Raw genomic sequence first — 20,250 nt, 5'->3', positions numbered from 1 at the left:
TTTTTAAATTTTATGTATGTATTTGAGAGAGAGAGTGCATGGGTGGGGAGAGGGGCGGAGGGGAGGGAGAATTTCAAGAAGATTCTGCTCTGGGCGTGGAGCCTGATGCAGGGCTCGATCTCACGGCCCTGAGATCATGACCTGAGCTGAAACCAAGAGTTGGATGCTAAACCGACTGAGCCACCCGGGTGCCTTAAGAGAATATTCTTAGAAAAATTTTTTTTTTCATTTCTGGGTGTCCCTGCATTGTCAGCACTTCAAGAATGATTTTCATCTGCTCATCGGGTAATTAGAATCGTTTTCGGAGTATTCTCATCTCCTCTGCACACTGTTCCCCGACTACCCAGTGAGGCAACAGCCAATGCGAGCTCCCTGTGCTCTCACTTCAACATGCCTTAGAATCTCCTGTGATGCGTATTTCTGTTGCTTGCTACCCACCTCAGCTCCCACTGGCCGTGCCGACCTCCTGATGGTCTGCTCTGACTGGGATGGGTACAGGGTTGGCTCATCCCTCATGATGGTGACTCTATGGCTTGCCGGCCACCCTCTCTGCTCATTTCTCCATCTCCTCTGAGGCCTGAGGGAAATTCTAGTAGCATCCCGGCCTCTTAGAGTCAGGGAGGCTTGTCAGAGCAGAGGCTAATTAAGTCTCTCTGTCTGTCTAGACTTGTCCTACTAAAGTTGCTACTGGAATATGGCTGCCCAATCCTAGTTTGGAAGACATTTCCTCCCAGGGGTTCAAGAGGGAAGTAGGGCATGAGTGACCCCTGCCCACTCCCCACCCACCCCCACTTCGGACCTATCTGGGCATTTAGGACTCACTCTCCTATCTAATACTCGTCCCCTCCTCGCTGCTCCTGCCAACCACATGATGACACTCTTCTCCTGAGGCAAAAAACAACTCCCACATCTCATAGAAATCCTTCTCCTATGGGCTCTGTGAAAGCCAGGTTCCTGCTCTAGATATCTAAGAGGAAGTTTTTAAAATACAGAAACACTTTTCTCTCTCAAAAGGGTATCAGTTCTTGGCTCTGAAAGCTTGAATTTCCAAACTATTTTTTTCTTCTGGGTTCCTTTAAAAGGCCTGTACTCAACATCACAACTGAGCAATGATTTTGTTATTATTCTGAACTCTATCTCACCTCCCACCAAAACAAGCTCCAGTGAGTTAAAATGTGTAGGGCTATAAAGACATAGGGGAATAAAAAAAAATACTTCAGGTAATATTAGGAAAAAACAAACCATACCATACACACATACACGCCCCCCCTCCAACAGCAATGGACTGTTAGATCTTGTTTTGGCCTGGACAGCGTTTGAAACATTTAACTACCTGTCCATATTTTTAGTTGGGTGATTTAATCTAAAAAGCTGTATTTTGGGTGCTTGGGTGGCTCAGTCAGTTAAGTGTCTGCCTTTGGCTCAGGTCATGATCCCCGGGGTCCTAGGATCAAGTCCCACATGGGGCACCCTGCTTAGTGGGGAGCTTACATCTCCCTCTGCCTGCCACTCCCCCTGCTTGTGCTCTCTCTCTCTCTGTCAAATAAGTAAATAAAAACCTTTAAAAAAATCAAAAAATGAAAAAGCTGTATTTCTGCTTTCTCTTGGAGTCATGGCCACACTGGGCTGTAACAGTCACCGGGCTGTCCCAGGGGATAACCCTGCCTGCCCCAGTTTGATGAGGTTCAGGGTTTGCTGAGCGCAGGACCGGGCTCCAGAAGGCATTTGTAACCTCTTGTCCTCAGCAACGTTTTTCAGTTAGCCTTACCCCTTCTTGTCGCACCTCTTCAGGTATTCCAGACCTCTGTACTGTCCTTAAACTCCTTACTCTCCTCCTAAAACCCATTCCCCTGTACTCTCAGTGGAGGACTTATTCTACTGAGAAAATTGAGGCCAAAATTATAGACATTTCTATTGTCCAACCTACAAAGTTTTTGACATCCGTACTGGTCTTACCTCCACTCTCAGGATGGACAATCCTCCTCTTGGTCAAAACAACCTCTTCAGTTATGCTATTTAAAACCACAATGTTGGGGAGCCTGGGTGGCTCAGCTGGTTGAATGATTTCCAGTTAGGTCATGATCTCAGGAAATTGAGCCCGGAGTCAGGCTCTGTGCTCTGCATGGAATCTGCTTGAGATTCTCTCTCTCCCCCTAACCCCCTCTCCCTGCTCCAGGTACTGGGATTGTGCCCTGCATTGGGTTCCACACTCAGCGTGGAGTCTGCCTGAAATTCTCTCTCCTTCTCCCTTTGCCCATCCTGTTCGTGTTCCCTCTCTCTCTTTCAAATAAATAAATCTTTTTTAAAAAGCAGGCAAAAACCAAATAAAAACCATAATGTTGGGGCACCTGGGTGGGTTAGTGGGTTAAGTCTCTGCCTTCGGCTCAGGTCACGATCTCAGGGTCCTGGGATCGAGCCCCAAATCGGGCTCTCTGCTCAGCAGGGAGTCTGCTCCCCCCCACCTCTCTGCCTACTTGTGATCTCTGTCTGTCAAATAAATAAATAAATAAATAAAATCTTTAAAAAAACACAAAAAACCCATAATGTTTCTATAATTATAGAAATGACATACCCTAGTAACTGTTCAACCAAAATTAAAAATAAAAGTAATCCCCTCCACAAATCCACAATGATATTATGCCCCAAAAGTGAATACTGGTAAATTACTGGTAAATACATGGCATGTATCCTTCCTATTTGGACACACTCATACCCACACAGAGATAAAACCCCATATAAAGCTAAACATATGTATATACACATAATTCTTTTTTTTTTTAAAGATTTTATTTATTTATTTGACACAGAGAGATCACAAGTAGGCAGAGAGACAGGCAGAGAGAGAGGGGGAAACAGGCTCCCCACTGAGCAGAGAGCCCGATGTGGGGCTAGACCCAGGACCCTGGGATCATGACCTGAGCCAAAGGCAGCGGCTTAACCCGCTGAGCCACCCAGGCGTCCCTATACACTTAATTCAATTGTGTTTTTCCAACCCTGTGATTGTGTATTGTCATATAATATGTTTTTTTCTACTTAACAAGGATTGTGAATGCCTTTATGTGTTAGTACATGTAAAACTACCTCCAGCGGCTGCAAAATGTTCCATTGTTGGAGTATACCATACTTATTAGAACCTTACCAAAAATACAGAAGCAGTATATGCCCACTAAAAATAATCCAGATTATACAGAAGTATAAATGGTGCAAGATTCTTCCCGTCGCATACTCCTCCACACGCATTCTCCCTGTGGGAATTATTATTAGCGGTTTACTGGGAACCTTTACAAACTTTTTAAAAAGTCAGATGTATTGAAGTGTAATTCATATGCAGTAAACTTTACCCTCTGTGATGTATAAATGCGTGCAGTTGTGGAACTGAAACCACAATTGAATTAAGGAATGATTCCATCACAACAAACATTTCTCTTGTGTCCCTTTCAGGTGACTTCCTTCCCGACCTCCAGCCCTGGCAACCACTGATCTGTTTTCTGTTCCTATAGTTTTGCTTTTTTCAGGAGGGTCATATGGATGGAATTACATTGCATGCAGCCTTTCAAGTGTGGCTTCTTTCACTTAGCATAATGCATAGGAGATTTGTCCATGTTTGTATGTTACTGAATCCTTATTTTGTCTAGTACACGGAAACAGTTTTTGTTTCCAAAAATGGAGCATGCTATACCTAGAACTTATATATATATAATACATAATATTTTATATTAGAAATATAATATACAATAGATAATAGATATAAATGTATATGTATAATGTATATATAATATATAAAAACATAAATGTATAAACGTTTTTGTTTGTTTTGCCTAAATATTATAACCCAACTTCATATAATTTATTAAATCTAGATCTAATTCTTCCTATCTCATAGCTTCCCAGTATTCCATCATATATTTGCTACATAATCTATTTCACTGTTCTTCTCTCAATGGACATTCAGGTCACATCCAATTTTTCACTATTTCAGGCAAGTATAAAAATAGGTACCAGTAAAACACATACTTACTCATAATTTCTTGTGTCTGTATAGAGGTATTTCTGTAAGATAGACTTTTAGAAGTAGAAATGCTAAGTCAAAAGTCAGGTACATTGAAAATTTTAATCGATACTTCCAAAGTGCTCCCTCAAATGATTGTATATATTTAAATTCCATCAACCCTGTCTGTGAGTATCTTTTTCCCCAAAACCTCACCAACAACAGATATTAATCCTTCAAATTTTTGTTGATCTTATTGGCAAAATGATGGTATTACTGCATCTCTCTCCTCCCTAATGAGATAGGTCATTAAATATACATTTATTAACTATTTGACTTTCATCTTCTATGAAATGCCAGTTAATTGTTTTCGTCCATTTTTCTATTAGATTGTCATTCTTATTTTATTTATTTATTAAAAAGATTTATTTATTTTTTAGAGATAGAGAGCAAGTGGGGGGAGGGACGGAGGGGGAGAGGGAGTCAGCGTGGAGCCCAACACAGGGCTCCATCTCACAACCCTGAGATCATGACCTGACTCAAAACCAAGAGTCTGATGCCTAACTGAAATGGGGTGCCTGGGTGGCTCAATCCGTTAAGTGTCTGACTCTTGATTTCAGCTCCTATCATGATTTTAGGATTGCGAGATGGAGCTCCGTGTAGGGCTCTGTGCTGGGCATGGAGCCTGTGTAAGATTCTCTGTCTACCTCTTCCTCTGACCCTCCCCACCTCTCCTTGCTCACTCCTTCTGTCTTGCTAAAAAAAAAAAAAAAAGAAAGAGAGAATTTGAAGGGTTCTTTATATATTAGGTAGACTGAAATGTTTTTTCTAGTTTACTTGTTTATAGGGTCTGTAGAAGCTGTTCGTTTTATTATTATGTAACACCTTTCTTTACGATTCCTGGACCATATCATATATAAGGAAATCTTTCCACCCCAAGATTTTTTTTTATATAGATTTTATTTATTTATTTGACAGAGATCACAAGTAAGCAGAAAGGCAGGCGGCGGTGAGGGGTGGAGGTGGGAAGCAGGCTCCCTGCTGAGCAGAGAGCCTGATGCAGGGCCTGATCCCAGGACCTGAGATCATGACCTGAGCCGAAGGCAGAGGCTTAACCCACTGAGCCACCCAGGTGCTGCCCCCCTCAAAAAAAATTTTTAAGAAAAATCTATGTTTCCATCCACAAAGGACAGAAACAAACAAAACCTAGATCTTGGGTTGCAAAATATTCTTTCTTTTTTTTTTTTTTTAAAGATTTTATTTATTTATTTGACAGAGAGAGATCACAGTAGACAGAGAGGCAGGCAGAGAGAGAGAGAGGGAAGCAGGCTCCCTGCTGAGCAGGGAGCCTGATGCGGGACTCGATCCCAGGACCCTGAGATCATGACCTGAGCCGAAGGCAGCAGCTTAACCCACTGAGCCACCCAGGTGCCCGCAAAATATTATTTCTAAATAGTCTGAAATAGCTGTAGGGACTCTAGGTCTTCAACTTGGGCCTGGGGGGCAAGGCTAGCCTGCCTTCCTTCATTGGACCTCTCGGGCTTACCTGCCTATCCATATTTCTCCTTTTTCCAATAGAAGCAAGCTCAGTAACAAAGTCAGAGACTAAAAATGCACCCCAAGATTTCAAAGCCATTCTCAACTCCACAGTTTACTAATCTTTTGCTGAGAGACATATAAATTGTTTCAAATTTTCCCTATTATAAGCAATACTGTCTTGAGCACCTTTGTACGTATCTCTTTGCCTTTGAAGAATCTTGCAATCTTGTATATTTTTTCCTTCTATGTGAGCATTTTTATACATTTTTTGGTAAGATTTCTTTTTGCAAGATAAATTTCTAGAAGGTGGATCAAAGGTTAGGCTTATGTCAAATTTTATTTATCTGAGCTCCTGGAAGCCACATCATCAGACTACTTGGGGACCTTGTTCTATTAGGTATCCCCGCTCTTCCATAAATCTTTGGTGTCTCTCAATCTATGAGCTCTTTCCTTCCAACCTACAAGTATGCTCTGGACTCACACTCTCCTAGAGACAAAGCAAAATAAAACAAAATAACTTCTCTTGAGTCTGCATTTTTTTTTTCTACTTGTCATCATATCTCTTTTCTTCTTAGCCAAATTGTTGACCGGGTGGTCCACCCTTCCTCATCGTCCTTTCACACTGTCCATTGCCATCTGTTTTCTACCCCCTGTACCCCATTGAAGCTGCCGTGGAAAAAGACACCTCGGGACCTCCTGGTGGTCTTCTCAATTTCATCTATTGACCACTCCCTCTTCCCTATTAGTTGTCAGTTTCTGCCTCCATGACACCAGCTCTTTCCTGGTACTCACCTTCTTTCTCCATCTCCTTTGGGTTCCTTCTACCAAGGCTCACTCCCTTAACTTTGGTGTTCCCACTGTCCTGTTCTTGATCCAATGCTCTTCTTTCCATCCACACCTCTACCCCACTGACTCTATGTACGTACTCTCATTAACTTAATGCCAACCACACATGTAGGCTAAATAATATCCCTTAGCTATATCCAAGTCCTGATCGTTGGAGCCAGTGAATGTTGCCTTATGTGACAGAAGGGACTTTGAAGTTGTGAATAAGTTAAGGCTCTTAAGATGGGGAGATGTAACCACAAGTGTCCTTGTAAAAGGGACACAGAGGGAGACTTGACAGTAGAAGATACAAGTGAGATTCTACAGTGCTGGCTCTGAAGATGAATGAAGGGCCACAAGCCAAGGAATGTAGTTGGCTTCTAGAAGCAGGAAACAGTAGGGAAAGTTCTCCCCTAGAGCCTCCAGAAGGAACTAGCCCTGCTGATACCTTGACCTTTAGCCCAGTGAGATGGATTTTAGACCTTCCACCGTCAGAACTGTGAGAGAATAAATCTATATTATCTTAAGACACTAAGTTTGTGGTAATTTATTACAGCAGCCTCAGGAAATGAACACAATGCCCAAATCTATATCTCTAAATACCAGAACTCTTTTCTGATTTTCAGGGTCATAGCTGCATCTGGCTGTTACCTTCAAATTCAACTTGACCTAAAAAGGTCCCTCCTCCACCTACCTTTCCCCATTCCATTTAAGGGAACCGCTATTCCCCAAGTCACGCAAGTCAGAACCCAGGGGTCTTCCTGGCCTTCTTTCCCTACACCCATTAGTCAGCGAGTCCTGTAGTGTTTTTTCAAATATGCCCCATCTTCTCCATCCCTATAGATTAGATTGATCCCCTCCTCAAATCCACCTTCCAGGCAAAAGCTAAGATGAGCTTTCTAAAGGCAAATCTGCCCAACTCCATCCTTTAACAACTGCCCAGCATCAAGCCCCAGCTCTGGCACAGACCATCCACGGCCCTCCGCTTGCCAGCTATGTCTGTTAACACCTTGAACTCTAGTGACATTGAGCCGTTTGCCATTTCCCCATCTATACTGGCTACTTTTGTGTCTTCATGAAGCTTAATGACCTGCCCCTCTGCTGCCCCAGCCCTTTCTTTGCTCAGCATTAACCTGTCTTTACAACTGAGCTCATTTTCTCTAATAAGGCAGGGCTCCGTGTCCTTTCTCTGTTCTCCTGCAGCATTTTGTGTGTGTCTGCTACAGCACAGCAGTGCCCACATGAAGGGGACATTCTTCGTATGCATCCTGAAGCCAGGACCAGTGTCTTATCCATCTTTTCAATAAAGCTCGGTAGTTTATACCAGGCCTAGTAAATGTCTGTTGAACTGAACTGAATTGCACTATGGGCAGAAAAAAAGTATTTCATTTGCTCATAATATTTCAAAACTTTAGAAAGTTCTCTTTTATAAAAACTTAATCTCTTCTGACAGTTCTGGGCTATAGCCACATAGAGCAAAAAGCAAGAACACAAAACTGACATTGTCTGGAAATTCCCAGAGTGAGGCATTTAAAAAATGTGGTCAGCCCATCTTTTCAGTGTTCTTTCAAGAAACACATCTGAAATTTTATTGTTCCTTGATGTTCAAAACTGGCCAGAATATTTAAGAAAATGTCTTGGTATTTTGGATTTGACCTTTGACAAGCCCAGAAGCTGACTTTTTGAGTCAGCTGTGAAAGGTAAATGCAAAGCACATATGCTTTCACCCACAGCCAAGCCCTCGGGTTGAGCACACATTCTGTGTAAATAAATGAAGCAGCTATTAGAGCTCTTTCTTTATAAACAAAGATAATATCCTAAAGCGATAGAATGGAGAGATCTACGTGATATACTGCTAGGGGACGAGAGCAAAGCACGGAATGGTGTGTACAGCACAGCCCATTTTCTGTAAGGAAGGGAGGAGTGATATATTTTAGCATACATAATCAGAAGCTAATAAATGTAGTTATCTGCAGATATGAGGTAGCTTAGTGGACGGGGATGGGGCAGGAGTGACATTTCTCAGTATCTACCTTCTCATAGTGTAGATTTTTTAAAAAATATTTTATTTATTTATTTGGGAGAGAGAGTAAAACTGTGGGGGAGAGCAGCCGAGAGAGGGAGAAGCAGCCTTCCCACTGGATGGGGTGCTGATGTGGGGCTCCATCCCAAGGCCCCAAGACCATGACCTGAGCCAAAGGCAGATGCCCAATTGATTGAGCCACCCAGGTGCCCCAGTGGTCAGATTTTTCAATCATATAAACATATAATCTATTTAAAATAATTGTAAAAAAATAAAGTAATATCAGACATAGGCCAGTAATATCGCCAAAATGATATGTTACCATTTGAGAAGCAATAGTGTATTTTTAGTTTCTGGCCTAAAGTCTTCTTTCACTTTTAACACTTGATTTAGAAATAATATCAGATTTTTAAAAAATTACAAAAATAAAAAGAGCACAAGGAAGATCTGTGTGCCCTTTACCAGATAAATTTCTTATTAGCATTGAATCGCATATGAAAGTACTCTAGCTATGATCTACTTCTAATTTTGTGTCTGAACCATCTGAAGTTCATGATCCTCTACTTCTAAATATTTCCACATGTATTTCTTTCTTTTTTTTTTTAAGATTTTATTAATTTATTTGACGAACAGAGATCACAAGTAGGCAGAGAGGCAGGCAGAGAGAGAGAGGGGGAAGCAGGCTCCCTGCTGAGCAGAGAGCCCGATACGAGGCTCGATCCCAGGACCCTGAGATCATGACCTGAGCCGAAGGCAGAGGCTTAACCCACTGAGCCACCCAGGCGCCCCTCCACATGTATTTCTATAGACTCTAAGCACAGTAGGGTGACCAGGTCCCTGAATTGGCAATGATATGATGTGAACCAGAGAGTCTTCTTGTGGAAACCAGATGTCTCCTAAACCTAAGACCATCTTAACTTTCACATTGTACAAAATGGACTTCGGGCCATCTACTGTTACAGGTGAGGAGCTCATCAAACACATCCCATAGATTCCCAGTCAGTCTCAGAAGATCAGTTTTTCCTTCTCTTAATGGTATAAATCAAGCCATTCATTTCTAAAAGCCTGAAGCTTCCCCAGTGTCCCAAATTTTAAAAATTCTACATGCTCTCATTATAGCTCAGTAACAGGCTTGGAAGAAGATTCCTCAATTTTACATTGTTTAAAAGGGATTGTTTTTTGAAGATTTTATTTATTTATTGACAGACAGAGATCACAAGTAGGCAGAGAGGCAGGCAGAGAGAGAGGGAGAAGTAGGCTCCCTGCTGAACAGAGAGCCCGAGGGGCTTGATTCCAGGATCCTGGGGTCATGACCTGAGCTGAAGGCAGAGGTGTTAACTCACTGAGCCACCCAGGTGCCCCAAAAGGAATTTTAAAAATATAAATATTACCTATTTTGAATCCAATTGTTTGTTTCCATCTGCAACAGTGGTAAATGTGGTCAGGTTCTGGCCCTGCATTTTTTGTCTCTGACTTAGTTACTGAGTTTGCTCCTGTTGGAGAAAGGAGAAATATGGATAGGCAGGGAGGCCCGAGAGAGGTCCAACGAAGGAAGGCAGGCTAGCCTTGCCCCCCAGGCCTAAGTTGAAGACCTAGAGTCCCTACAGCTATTTCAGACTATTTAGAAATAAATATTTTGCAACCCAAGATCCAGGTTTTGTTTGTTTCTGTCCTTTGTGGATGGAAACATGGATTAAAAAAAAAAAAAAACTTTTTTGGGGAGGGGGTGCCTGGGTGGCTCAGTGGGTTAAAGCCTCTGCCTTCGGCTTAGGTCAAGATCTCAGGGTTCTGGGATCAAGCCAGGCATCAGGCTCTCTGCTCAGCAGGGAGCCTGCTTCCCTCCCTCTCTCTCTGCCTGCCTCTCTGCCTACTTGTGATCTCTCTGTCAAATAAATAAATAAAATCTTAAAACAAATTTTTTTGGCTTATTACTATGTATATAACACCTTGATGAAAATCCTTCTGTTAGTATATATCTGTTCATTTGTTTGATGATTTTTTATTTTTAAGATTTTATTTATTTATTTGACAGAGAGAGAGAGAGAGAGAGAGAGAGATCATGAGTATGTAGAGGGCCAGGCAGAAGGGAGGGGGAAGCAGGCTCCATGCTGAGCAGAGAGCCCGATGTGGGGCTTGATCTCAGGACACTGAGATCACAACCTGAGCTGAAGACTGAGGCTTAACCCACTGAGCCACCCAGGTACCCCTGTTTGATGGTTTCTGTAGCATAAATTTCTGAATGTAGGGTTGCTGGATCAAAAAGTGTGCCTCTATTTTTGATGTTTGATGCCTCCTGCCAAACTGTCCCCCTGAAAGTGTTCTACAATTTCCAGTCCCACTAATAGTGTACGCAAGAATGTGGTGTCTTACTCTTAGAACCCACCTGGTCTCTGGAAGCTTGCAGTTCACAGTCCCTACCGAGACATCAGACTGTCTGGGTTCACACCCTACTTCTGCAACATACTAGTGCTCTTTTGTAAATGATATGATCTTATTAAATATTTCCTTTTCCCTCCAAGGGGAATGATAATAACACCCTTCTCCCGTGAGATACTGGCACTTGTTACTTCTAGCTCCTGTCCAAGCCTCAAGAATAGCCTTTCAACTGCCTTGTCTAGTCTGAGGCTGGGGGCAGAGCCAGGCACTAGTACTGTGGACAGTGAGCCTGAGGATGGGACCACGGGAGGGAGCTGGAATATAAAAACAGAGCTACCTTTATTACTTTCTTTAGGTGTGTCATGACACATGACCGAGGATTCAAAACCAAGTTTTCTGGTTTTGTTTTTGCTTTTTTTTTTTGGTAATAGTTTTTTTTTTTTTTTAAGATTTATTTATTTATTTTAGAGAGAGAGAGCACAAGTGGGAGGGGCTGAGGGGAGAGAGAATTTCAAGCAGACTCCGTGCTGAGCGAGGAGCTCAACACAGGGCTTGATCTCATGACCCTGAGATCACGACCTGAGCCAAAACCAAGAGTCAGATGCTTTTTTTTTTTTAAAGATTTATTTATTTATTTATTTGACAGAGAGCGATCACAAGTAGACAGAGAGGCAGGCAGAGAGAGAGAGGAAGGGAAGCAGGCTCCCCACCGAGCAGAGAGCCCGATGTGGGACTTGATCCCAGGACCCTGAGATCATGACCTGAGCCGAAGGCAGCAGCTTAACCCACTGAGCCACCCAGGCGCCCCCCAAGAGTCAGATGCTTAACCAGCGCCATTACCCAGGCACCCCAGGAACAGTTTTTTAGAGGTAATGTATATATCATATAATTCACCTACTTAAGTGTATAATTCAATGGCGTTTAGTATTTTCAGAGGTGTGTAAGCAAAAGTGCAATCAATTTTGGCTTATCTTCATCACTCCAAAAAGAAACCCCATAGCCTTTAGCTGCCACCACCAAACTTCTGCTTCCCCCTTTCCCCCAGCCCCAAGTGACCCCTAATCTACTTTTTGTGTCTATATATTTGCCTATTCTGGACTTTTCATATAAGTGGAATTTTACAATATTTGGTCCTTCATGACTGGCTTCTTTCCCATAGCACGAAGTACTCAGGATCCGTCCATGCTATAGGAGGCTCCCATACCTCATTTGACAAATAATATCCCCGTGTATAGATATACTACATCTTGTTCACTCATTTATCTCTTGGTAGCCATTTGGGTTGTTTTCAATTTTTTGTGGTTAGAGATAATGCTGCTATGAACATTTGTATGCAACTTTTTGTGCGGACACGTGTTTATTTCTTGGGTAGATACCTAACAGTAGAATTACTTGGACATTTGTTGTTTTTTAATATGAATAATGTTGTAATGTATGACTTGGAAAAAGATGAGAGAAAAATGTCCACATCAAAGGAAAAGAATATAGGGGTGACTGGAGCTTAACCTCTCTGAACAATGAATTTGGCTCTATAAAACATGTTGTTGTAAAGATTCGTGGATAGATAGAACAGAAGGTCCTTGGGGCACCTGGGTGGCTCAGTGGGTTAAAACCTCTGCCTTTGGGACGCCTGGGTGGCTCAGTTGGCTAAGCAGCTGCTTTCAGCTCAGGTCATGATCCCAAGGTCCTGGGATCAAGCCCTGCATCGGCCTCCCTGCTCAGCAGGGAGCCTGCTACATCCCCCTCCCTTGTCTGCCTTTCTGCCTACTTGTGATCTCTGTCAAATAAATAAATAAAATCTTTTTTTTTTTTTTAAAGATTTTATTTATTTATTTGACAGACAGATCACAAGCAGGCAGAGAGGCAGGCAGAGAGAGGAGGCAGAGAGAGGAGGCAGAGAGAGAGGAGGAAGCAGGCTCCCCCCTGAGCAGAGAGCCCGATGCGGGGCTTGATCCCAGGATGCTGGGATCATGACCTGAGCCGAAGGCAGAGCCTTTAACCCACTGAGCCACCCAGGCGCCCCAATAAATAAAATCTTAAAAAAAAAAAAAAAGGGACAGAAGGTCCTTGGTACAAGTAAATTCTCAAAACACGATAGCTACTATTCTACACCTGCCAAACCTGGAAGTAAAAATCCTCATGGACCTAGCCTCTTCGTCAGTCCATCCTGTCAACAGTATCAGATTTCCCCGGTTTTTCTTTTTCATGACCTTGTATTTTATTTTGTCAGCCCCGACATAAGCCTTCTCTAACTGCCAGACTTCTACCGCCTGTGGAAACTGAAGCCGGGCTCTGCCCAGAGTGAGCTGTTCCTCATCATCCTCGCATCCGAGCTCCCGCTGACTTCTCCGGGTTGCTGACTCCTGTCCCCGCACCCCCACCGCAGGCCCTGCTCTCATATCCCTCAATTCCGAGACACAGCAGAGACCATCCATCATCTGCCCAGGTCTTCTGTGACCCCAGCACCATCTCTCCTCTCCCGCTTCTTCCCCATGGTCCTTTACCCCCTCTAAGCCCCCTGGCATGTTTTGTGATCTTGCACCAGTCTAGGCTTTCTTTTTCCACTTTGTTGAGCATTCTGTTATGGTGTGGAAAATTTCCTACAAAAGTCCCCTGCTCCGCGCTTCTAAAGATAGTGGCAACTTGTCCTCAGTGTCCTCTTTTCTTTGTAAAGTACCACAAGCTCCTTGTTTCCCTATCGGGCTCACTTCCCCTTCCCCTTAAGTGTCTGCCATTGAAAATAGCACTTTGCTCAGTTCTTAAAGGTGTGGGGAAGCTGGACCGCATGTCTGCCTGAGCTGGGAGGGCTTCCGTGCTTCCAGATCCGGCTCACTGAGAACCACTTGACCCACCATGTCCGCTATGGGGCCACTCCTTTCTTCGGCAGCCATGGCCAAGTGCATGGCTCAATCTTTCCTTGCACTTGATCGGTCTGGTTAAACCTTCTATTATCTCGGGCTCTCTTCGGGTACTGTATTCTGCCCATTTTCAACTTGCAACAATCCTGTCTCTTTTCATAAACCTTTGATTTTAGAATGGAGTTTTTTTGTTCTTTTATGACCTGGTTCTGCTCTTAACACCCCCGTTCTGCTTCATCTATTCTTTGATGTCACTGTTTCGGCCCCAGTGTCTTCACCTTGGTTTTTATCTGTCTGTGCTCTCCCTTAAATGCTTCTGAGGTAAGATCTATTTTATTCTTGGAGGCCTTTAGCTATATTCCTTTAGACAGCTCTCTCTATGTCATTGAAAAAAAGTTCCATCATTCTGAAATCTTTAAAGGGGAGCATAACTTCAGTTCTTCACTCTTTTACCTAATTCCCTACATTTTAAGAAATTAATTTCAATCTCTGACATCGCATGAATAGAAATAATAAAATTTTTCACTCTGCGCTTTATGATCTCTGGCATTTTTAAAAAAGATTTTATTTATCTGACAGAAAGAGAGAAAGAGAGCCCAGAGCGGGAGTGGTAGCAGAAGGAAATGGAGAAGCAGGCTCCCCGCTGAGCAGGGAGCCCCATGTGGGGCTCAATCCCAGGACCCTGGGATCATGACCTGAGCTGAAGGCAGACGCTTAACCGACTGAGCCACCCAGGTACCCCAATCTCTGGCATTTTTGCTTATAAGAATCTGAGTCCTACGAAATTCAAATGGCTAGCATCGGCTGGAAATATCCTTCTCTCTAAAGTAATGGCATTTAAACTTGAGTAATTGATGGACCTTAAAAAAAAAAAAAGTTTTCTGGACCTGTATCACTGACGTGATAATTTTATTTATAATAAATTGCTGTTTTAATAGTTATGGTCCTGGCTCATTTGGACAGTTTCTTGATTTTAGCAACCCTATGGTGACTCAATTCACTTGCATTTTTCCCCCAAACTATCCTGAAACTTTTGTTCATGAGGAAGATTTATGTGCCATCTTCCTCTTTTCTTTTCTCACAGGTCTTTGGTAATTATAACAGTGGTATGATCGAGCCCTGCAGGGTTGAAAACTACCAGAGCAAATGTGGGCCTGAGGCCTGTTGGTATGCCTGTTCATGAAGTGGGCCTACAGGTTGTTCAAAACATGCTTTTGCATCCATCTATCTATCTATCTATCTATCTATCCATCTATCTATCTATCATCTATCTATCTATCTATCTATCTATCATCTATTTATCTACCTCTGAACTTTTTATTGACTTCCTGCTCCCCAAAGGGTACCCTGTTTCTGCTGCCTCAATGTCTCAGAATTTTAGTGTCATTGGTCTCAGATACCACATTGCTGTCCTCAATCCTGCAGGTGCTGGTCTTCTGGATAGTTTGCAAGAAATTGTTGCTGTCCAGAGTAACACCAAGACACAAACCCTCCCCGTCTGCCAGCAAGCAAAGGTGGGTGGTGATCTCAGTGTCCAGCCTGACCTTGATTTTCAGCAGGGCCTGGTACTCCTGGGTCTGGCACTGTGCCTATTCCCAGGTCTGGGACAGCTCTGACTCCATGTGCAGCAGAACCCACTGAGCTGCTCCATCTACATCGTGTAGAGGGCCCCCAACTCCCGCAGGCTGTTCTCCAAGCTGGCTTTCAGTTTTCTCATCAAGTCCAGGTTGACTGGGCCGTATGTTTCAGCTCCGTGAGGGTCATCTCAGCTGCTCTTATCTCAGCGGTTATCGAGGTGACCACTGTGATGCTGTCTTCAGTCTGCTGGAACCAGTACTTGTCCAGCTCCTCTTGCTTCTTCTGAGGCAGCTCATCATACTGGGCCCAATGTCTGCTGTGATCTTGAGGTCCGGAGATTTGGGGCATCCAACTCCACCATCAACCCAGAGTAAGCAGTTTGTTTTGTAGACCCTTTACTTCCTCCTCATGGTTCTACATGAAGAGTACCTCCTCCCTGAGGGCCTCGACCTCTGTCTCCAGCTGCAGCTGAGTGACATTGGTGTCATCAGTGATCTTGCAGAGTCTATGGATGTCATTCACAGACTGGTGACTGGTCAGCTCCATCTCATAGTCAACTCTGAAGTCATCACTGTCTGTGGCATTGGCCACAGAATTTGCAAAGATCTGAGCCCTAAGCTCTTGATGGTCTTGAAGTAATGCCCCCAGTCTCTGACCTTCTCTAAATGTTTCCAGATTTTAATCTCTGGTCTCTGATTATCAGCCTCTAGGCTCCTCACTATCTCCAAGTAGGAGGCCAGGCAGTTATTCAGGTCTTGCATGATCTCCTTCTCACCTGGATGCCCCCTATGCCTGCCAGACCTCTAGCAGCAGAGCCCCATGTCTGGCTTCTTGCTCAGTGGCCAGGCTCCTAGAAGCTGGTGGAGAGGGATATGGAGAGATCTGGGAGCTTGAGCCTTTGGGCACCTGCATAGACGCTGGCCAGCCAGACCGGCTGGCTAAGCAACTGCATGGAACCTAGGGACTGATAGTTGGAGAAGAAGGGGGAGTGGGTGGTGAAGCTCTGCTGTTCGGGGAGTATGATGAGAGGCCAGGACTCAGGCTCAGGCCACTGCTCTTGCAATTATTTAGCTTGATTTGAAAAGCCCTTGTAGAAAACATTCACATCTCTGTTATGTGTTTCACTGTCGTTTATCCACTGCCCTGGCTCCTTTCCCAAGATGCATCATGGGCATCTCCTCCAGCCTCATACCTTCACTGTGCACAAGGGAGGCGTCCAGTCCTTAACTAAAGACTGTGGACATTTTCTCTTTCTCTCTCTCTCTCTTTTTTTTTTTTTTTTTGGTTTTCTTTTTTTCTTTTGGGGGTTCATATCTATAAATTATTTATTTTCTCCCAATCTGGTTTGCTTCTATGATCTTTCAAACTTCCACACTGTGTCTTTTAAACAAAAACCTGAAAATCTGAACTTGAATGGCTCTTCCCCTATTGAGGGATTTGATTAGTCCTAAACCAGTCTGTTCACACAGATTTCTCTCTCCAAATGCAGCTCTATTTTTAAAGTAGAATTACATCCAGGTCCTCTCTGTTTGGAGACTCCTAAGCGTTAGTTCCAGCCTATGTTCTCATGGGGTCACAGAGACAGCTGTAGTTTGGGATTAAGAGATTCCCAGAGAAATTCCTCCACTTAAACTACAAAACCTTGGAATCTCTTAACTTCCCTGAGGCTCATGTTTGTCATTTGCAAAATGGGATAATGACAGCTACCATCTTGTGATTCTTGTGAAGAGTTCATGAAATACTGTATGCAAAAGCAGGTTCAAAATTCTATGTGGATTCTATATTTTTAGCTGAAGCTCTGTTCACCCTAATTTCATGTGTTTTTCTTTCAGTCCTTCAACATTTCCTTTGGAAGGTCTCCACTTTTCCCTTTGGCTCATTTTTCTTGGCTCAAGTTCTCAGTCACTTCAGTCTTTCTAATGAATTAATTAATCAATCAATTACTCAGCCATTCCTTCATATTTGGATGAAAACGTTGACATCCTGACAGTTGATGTCAGACTTGGTGGGAGCAGGGTGATTATTTGGGGATAAGGTGACTCCCACAGGATGTGTTTTCCAGGAATCAGGGCAACATAAGAAGTACTAATGTTGATGTAGAACTGAACAGAAATCAGGAGGAAGGGAAGGGTTGGAGAGTGAGGAAAGGGGGGTGGGAGAGAGGAAGCCATCAGCAAGATGGTGGGAGGAATAGAAGCTTGCCAGGGGTACAATGAGCAATGAACAAAATCGTGGGCTGGAGGGAGTGGGAAGTAATAGAAGGTCATACACATAAAATCTGGGAAATCTAATATTCTACTGCAGGTTCTGGTTCCTGTGGTATGAACTCTGCTAAATCTTTTTGGTCAGCTAATCACCCTCTGCAGTAGGCTTTTGGTAAAGTTATGGAAAAGGGCTGAATCCCAAGATGAGATCAGGGAGCCCGATGTGGGGCTTGATCCCAAGACCCTGGGATCATGACCTGAGGTGAAGGCAGACACTTAACGACCGAGCTACCCAGGTGCCCCTCCTCTTATACATTCTCTGAGATAATTTCAATTCCTTTCATATCTGAAGCTCTCATCAAACTTCTTACTTTCTACGATGTGGTGGTTTGAGTGACTGTAACTGTGGACCAAAATCCATGCTGGGCTCCTGACTGCACAGCGGTTTCCCTTTGAGCTGTCTCTCTTCCCTCACAATACACCTTCCAACTTAGAGGGAGAGAATGGCATCCTCTTCTTCTTCTTTTCTGGGGGTGGCTGGCCCTCCTGCCGCCCCGGGAGAGGCAAATCTATCAGTGCCACCATCCCAGCTTCCCATTTCCCTTATCATCCTCTCCCATTTACTCCCCTCTTCCATCTGGCCCCAATCTTCAGCTTTTCCCTTAATTCCTATTCTAGATTCATGTTATACCATCTCTAATCGTTCTCCTGCTACTATAGTTCTGGCAGCTTCTAGAACTGTCATCCTGGTACTACCATGCTCTCACTACTCTTGAAATGGCTTATTACAAATCTCAGTGTCCTTTTGTCTTTTCCTAGTGTGCCACTGGGAAGGTTAAACTGGGGGTGGGAGGGTCTGGTGTCATTATGCCCATTTGACAAGATTCTGAAAGGCTAAGTAGCTTGTTTAAGGTTGAAGAACTAGTGAAGATCAGGGGCGCCTGGGTGGCTCAGTTGGTTAAGCATCTGCCTTTGGCTCAGGTCATAATCCCAGGGTTCTGGGATTGAGCCCTGTGGATTGGGCTCCCTGCTCAGCAGGCAGTTTGTTTCTCCCACCCTCTCTGCTGCTCCCCTGACTCTTGCTCTCTCTCTCTCTCTCTCTCTCTCAAATAAACAAATAAATAAATAAAATCTTTAGGGGAAAAAAAAAGAACAAGTAAAGGTCAGAAGTGGAAACTTAGTCTCCTAATCTCCGTCCAGTGTTCCAGCTAGCATCTAACATCCTCTTTATATTCTGCTCCTGTACCCTGGGGAGTCGTGTCTGACCTTGAACTTCTGTGCATTTACAAGAACAATGTGCCTTGCAACACTTACCTTTCTGGAATATTTCTGACAATGGTCCAGAGGACTGGGAACTGAGCTAAGCCAAAGTGGGGTGGTTAGGACTCACTGTCTTATTGACTCATGCTGGCACTGACTGAAATTTCAATATTGTCTCTCCAACAATTTTCTTATTTCTGAAAAAGAGCCAAAATGCAGGGTAGGAGGCAAGATGCAACAGCAGGATCACTGGACTTTAGCCAAGCACTTCTGGAGTTCCAGGAATCAGAGCTAGGCATGGCACCAGGTCACACTCCAAGGGTTATCAACCTATAACATGATGGCCTAGAGTACTGACCACTTTTTTGGGTCAAGACAGGTGCTGATTGTTGGATAGCATTATTAATGAGAAGTGCAGAAGTGATGCTGTGACAGCTAAGCTTTGTAGAAAAAGGATGTGGTTGCCCCTACTATCACCTGAAGGTTCCCCTGGATATTCACATGTGAGTATACAGAGAGAGAGAGACAGAGGGAGAGAGTGTCTGTGTGTATGTGTGTGTGTGTGTGTGTGTGTGTGTGTGTGTGTGTGTCAGCGCGCGCGCGCACGCAGTGGAGGGTAGGAGAGCTAGAGCTGGTTTAGCCTGGCCACACTTTCCCTCCTGTTCCTCCCTTCAACTAAAACAATGGGTTAGGGATGCCTAGGTAGCTCAGTCATTAGGTGACTGACTTCGGCTCAGGTCATGATCCCAGTGTCCTGGGATTGAGCTCCACATCTGGCTCCTTGCTCAGTGGGGAGCCTGCTTTTCCCTCCCCCTCTGCCTGCTACTCCCCCTGCTAGTGCGCTATCTGACAAATAAACGAATAAAATCTTTATTTAAAAAAAAAAACAGGGACGCCTGGGTGGCTCAGTTGGTTAAGCAGCTGCCTTCGGCTCAGGTCATGATCCCAGGGTCCTGGGATCGAGTCCCACATCGGGGTCCTTGCTCGGCAGGGAGCCTGCTTCTCCCTCTGCCTCTGCCTGCCTCTCTGTCTGCCTGTGCTCGCTCGCGCTCTCTCCCTCTGTCTCTGAAAAATAAATAAAATCTTTAAAAAAAAAAAAATTTAAAAGAAAAAAAAAAAAACAAAACAGGGTGCCTGGGTGGCCCCGTGGGTTAAGCCTCTGCCTTTAGCTCGGGTCATGATCTCAGGGTCCTGGGATCGAGCCCCACATCGGGGTCTCTGCCTCAGCAGGGAGCCTGCTTCCCCTCCTCTCTCTGCCTGCTGCTCTGCCTACTTGTGATCTCTCTCCCTCTGTCAAAAAAATAAAATCTTTAAAAAAAAATAAAAAAATAAAACCAACATCTATACCCTAATCACAATGCCCTACAGCATCATGACTCCCCACCCCCAAGTTCAAGAGCATGAACTTTGTGGGACGCCCTGAACAAATCTTCTGCTGAAACTGTAATTCTACCTTTCATCCTTGATAGCTTTACAGAAGACAATATGTTTTTAACAAACCTAAGGCTTTCATTGTCCCTCACCAAACCTTCGAAATGAACCTCCATATTTATGTGGGGAGCCGGAAACGACATTTCACCTCAAGTGAAAGCTGGAGCA

General features: G+C 43.9%; 1 pseudogene; it reads right to left on the bottom strand.

Annotated features, from left to right (window-relative positions):
* Positions 1-14,907: 14,907 nt before the first annotated feature.
* Positions 14,908-17,599, bottom strand: LOC116597658 (annotated as a pseudogene).
* Between the last annotated feature and the right edge of the window lie 2,651 nt (positions 17,600-20,250).

The sequence above is a fragment of the Mustela erminea genome, chromosome 8, assembly GCF_009829155.1.
Source record: "Mustela erminea isolate mMusErm1 chromosome 8, mMusErm1.Pri, whole genome shotgun sequence".
Taxonomy (NCBI): domain Eukaryota; kingdom Metazoa; phylum Chordata; class Mammalia; order Carnivora; family Mustelidae; genus Mustela; species Mustela erminea.
The sequence above is the reverse complement of the archived record's forward strand: the minus strand, read 5'-3'. Positions and strand labels throughout refer to the sequence as shown.